Genomic DNA, 5,026 nt, shown 5'->3' on the forward strand with positions numbered 1-5,026 from the left:
TGAACCAAGGTCCAAAACATTCCTAGTCCAAAAAAACTTGATTCTGATGGTCCAACAACGCCCAAAGCATCAAAGTCCAAAAATGGCCCAAACTAAAGATCCATTAATCCGTGGCCCAGCCCACATAGTACGCGGGGTGTACTCAGCTCGTACACGCAGAGTACTCACTTTAGGGCTTGTGACCTAAGCGTACTTGCTTGTACGCCTAGTGTACCCTCTTATATAGCCAACTTCCATTTTAAGCTCCTAATCCATAAAGACTTTACACCACAACTTAGATCTGACTTCCTTGGACTCATTAATCATGTAATGTTACAAACTTTATGTCCATGCATGACTAAATGAAGGTCTTAAGCTTTAAAAGGACTTAATATACATTTTAACGCATGCATGACACAATATCCCCCATAAAGTTGGCACTTTTATTCATAAGGAACTCCCAATAACCTCAGATCCAAAAGAATAGGTCCTTTAAGTGCCTTATCTCCACAGCCAACCCAAAAAAGGACCAAAGACACAACAAATTAAGCATAATTAGATCTAGACATCTACAACCCAAGGTATGAAGTTGATACCTCAAAGAGATTTCAACAAGTGAGAAGATTCTGGAACTATGACCTTCCTTCCAAATAGAGCACCTTCAATCTTCAAAGCTTCCTTCAAAAAGAGAAGAACAACCACTAAAATCCTCTCAAGGTCTCAAGAACACCACCAAGGAAGCTTAAGGGATGATTTAGGGTTTTAGGAGGTTTGGGGGATGGGAAAGAGGCTAGCCCTAAAGACTTAAGGTTCTTAAATAGGGTACAACACCACCCTTAAATTAGGGTTTTAAGAATCCTTCGCACGCCCGATGTACTCCTTATACGCCCAGTGTACGAGGTCGAAGCTTCGTGACCAACTGCTGAGTAGGCTCAACGTACTCCATGGTATGCCTCATGTATGGGCCCTCGCATGAGTACGCCCTGTGTACTCCCATGTACTCCCCGCGTACTAGGGTTTTTCTTGAAAATCCTAAATTCTTCTGAAGGCCATAACTTCTTCATTCTAAATCCAATTCTGACGATCCTTATAACCATTTAAAGGTAACGAGAAGTTCTACGCTTTAATCATCTCATGATCACATTAAAACTTCATGAATAAAAATCTAACTTCCATGAAATCCCGAATTGACATTTTTTCGAAATACCCTTTGGATCTAAAACACAAGCCAAACACCCAGCTTATCTAAATTACATCACCCATTCCCAAATGGGAACACCCATTATTTACAAAAATGACATTGTGGGCTATTTTGCAACATTTGTCATACACAAGGGCTAAAATGCAATAATCTTCATGCTTAGGGTTAGATTTGGAATTAACTCTATATCGAGATGTTACAAGAGATATTTGGAGGCCCGGTATGTTTGAGATAGATGTATCCGTTTGAAAGGTATATGAAAAAACTAAAAAATATGTCAAAAACGAGGTGAGGCCATAAGGTTGTACAGCTGAAGGGTATGTTGTTGAAGAATATTCTTCATTTTGTTTAATGTAACTTTGAGATGTGAAGACTTAATTCAATCGCCATGAAATAAACGAGGATGTTGCCTTTGATAAAACAAAGTTTTGTATGTTTGAGTCTAAGTGACAACCAACCAGTGAAAGGCAAATTAGACATCTTTATCTAAGAGAAAAAAATAATATAGAATGGTCTGTACTGAATAGTTTTGAAGAAGTTAGACAATATCAAGTAAGTGTTCTTGTCTTTTGTTATCTAATGTTACCTTTTTCCATTCATTTATTCTAGATATTTCTATCATAAATATAGAAAATTCAAATATAAACATCCCAAAAGTGACAAAAAGACCGAATTTCCTAAGTTGTTTCATGAAACGGTAATACTAATTAACAAACAAATATGTTTAATCAATAGAACAAATCAAGAATATATAACATGTTAATTTATATTTAATATGCTTTCTAGATTGAAACAGAAAACTCTCCAAAATTCCACAAAGAGTTGTCAACCCTTTCAATAGGTTTAAAAATGAATGTTTATACTTACACCACATGTATAGTCAATGGTGTTAGGTATATACCACTTAGTCTTGATGCACAAGTTACAATGTAAAACTCTAAGGTTCTAGCGTTAGGTAAGAATGAAAAGAAATATTATGGTTAGTTAGAAGAGATTAAAGAGGTGCAATATCCACATGATTATTCGACTATATTATTTTGGTGCAAGTGGTACGATACGAGATTTATTCTTGATGAAAATCACATAAGTATCAACACAAAATGTGAATCATACCAAAATGTTCAACTCATGTATGCTTTGCAACCCAAACAAGTTTTCTACATGCGAGAGACTTCTCGAAGAAACCAAAGCAATAATCACCATTTTATCATCGAGCATGTTAATCATCGAAGTATTTGGGATCTACCATCAAACAATGCTCGTGTCCAAAATGTTTACAATGACTCTGTCCAAAATGTTGACAATGGCTCAGCCAAAAATGTTGACAATGACTCTATCCAAAATGTTAAATCAACAAACTCAAGCTTTAAGTGAAGAAATAGGACTAACACCACAGGTAGTAAGAAATGGGTTTGAAAAAAATCATGGGTGCTCGACGTGGGCATATCAAATGCATTGAGCATAAACCAGCTACGGTTCTGTCGATATACGATCAAGAACAACTATCACAGCCCCCACCACTGTCACAGCCACAATCACAGGTAACTAGACTTTTTAATATTAAAATTTCTTATATATACTTTGGTTATAGCTTGATATGTTCGTATTTGTAGTTTGGTAATTGTTAGTTGGTTATATTTTGGTAATTGTTGGTTTGGTTATGTTTATTTTTAGTTAGGGAATAGTTTGATATCTTGGTAATTGTTAGTATGATAATAGTCTATATGTTGGTAATTGTTAGTTTGGTTAGAGTTTTATATGTTGGTATTTTGTAGTTAGGTAATTGTTAGTTTGGTTATGTGTTGGTAATTGTTAGTTTGATAATCGTTTGATATGTTGGTAATTATTATTTTGTAAATGGTTTATATGTTGCTAATTGTTAGTTTGGTTATGTTTTGGTAATTGTTAGTTTGGTTATGTTTTGGTAATTGTTAGTTACGTCTGATATATTGGTAATTGTTAATTTGATAATAGTTTACATGTTGGTAATTGTTAGTTTAGTCATACTTTAATATGTTGGTAATTTGTAGTTTGTTATTTGTTAGTTTGGTTATATGTTGGTAAGTTATAGTTTGATAATTGTTAGTTTTATAGTTTAATAAATTGGTAATACATTTTGTACTTTGCTTATATTTTGGTATGTTTTTTGGTTTAATTTAAAATATTATGTTGTTTCTTTTGTAGTTAGATATGATTCAAACCATGCTAAAAGACCCGACATGTAGTGCGACACTTGAAGAATGGTTTCGATCATTGCCACCACGAAATGATATCGGAGGGAACGATGGGAATAATGGGAAAGAGGGGAGTGGGAGGAGTGGCGATGACATGTAGCTACTTGTCACTACAAGAAAAATGGTTATCAAAGGCTGACAAGATCATTCTCTGATGATCAATAATCAGTCTCATATTAACATTTGGGATTGATTTAGCTAGTCCCTGGTTGGTCCCAAATACCTAGTCCCAGATAGTCATTTTTTAAGTATTTAGGAATGGCAATTAGTCCTTAATACATGACAGTAACAAAGACTAAAAATCAGTCTTTGATACACTTCCATTCAGTCTCCAATATGTTTCATTTTGGTTCCCGATTTTATGTTATGTCAATCCCTAATACTATCCTCTAGTGACTGAATATCAGTATTTGATACTATCTCATTTAGTCTCCAACATGTTCCCTTCGGATGCCAATTTTATGTCACATGGGTCTTGATACCATCTTTCAAAGACTAATTATCAGTCTTAGATATTACCTCATGCAGTCTCCATTTAGTTTCCTTGGAGTCCCATTTTATGTCACATTAATCCATAATATGTTTTTAGGGACCAAAGATGATTCTCAGATGCAACATTTTAGTCCCATACATCTTTTTTAGACAGATAAATCAAAAATACAATAGATGTCTTTTAGATGCACAAAATTAACAATTTGTAAACAAAACAACTGATCATAATAGTAAACCAATGAACAGAAGTTAACACATCATAATTTTTATTTTTATTAAACAATAAATAAGAAAATACTAACAAATATGTACTTAATAAGTAATAACTAAACAATATATGAAAAAAACCAAAATTTTGGTTAGAGGTTCTTGACTACCATTTTGGTTATGATAGATGTATTATGTCATAGTGTTTAGGTTCTCCCTTTATCAAGTAGGCAGTTTATGCTTTGAAAATTCAGAAACTCTAAGATTATAAATATCGAGATTCTTTTTCATATTTCTCTTCCAGTAATCTTTTAAGGTATTTCATATTCGATTTCATTGCCATCACAATTAATCATCTTTGTGTTACTTCACAACTTTATTTACATGCGATCATTTAAATATTTCTTGTATTGAATACATATGTTAGTAATATATAGTAAAAGGCAGGGACAACAAAGTCATGCAGCTTTAAAAAATTAACAAATAATGGGACTTATTCTCTATGAATATCATGTTGTTGCTTGTTGCAAACAAAATAAATGGAATTCGTTTCCAAACAAAAGAATAAATGAAGGAAAAAACTTACACCACAAAAACAATGATCCTTTCATCCCAAACTAGTTGCAAGACACACTAATATTAATTGAATCTATTGTTGATATGATGTGTAAACAAAATAACACTAGGGATGCAATAAGTGGAGCTCTATATTCCTTACCTCATTCGAAGCTTCAACAGTCTATGAAACAGGTCTCTAGTATCGATTTCATACATCAATGACTTGAAAGGAGTAATTGTTGATATAAGGAGGAAATTATCTTTCACTCGATATCTGCATCAATATATTCAATGAAAATACCTCTAATGAAAGTCGGGTATTCCACTCTTTCCCCTGCTCCTGTCCCCTGTGTCA

The sequence above is a fragment of the Lactuca saligna genome, chromosome 6 (assembly GCF_052625555.1).
Source record: "Lactuca saligna cultivar CGN05327 chromosome 6, ASM5262555v1, whole genome shotgun sequence".
In the NCBI taxonomy this organism is placed as follows: Eukaryota; Viridiplantae; Streptophyta; class Magnoliopsida; order Asterales; family Asteraceae; genus Lactuca; species Lactuca saligna.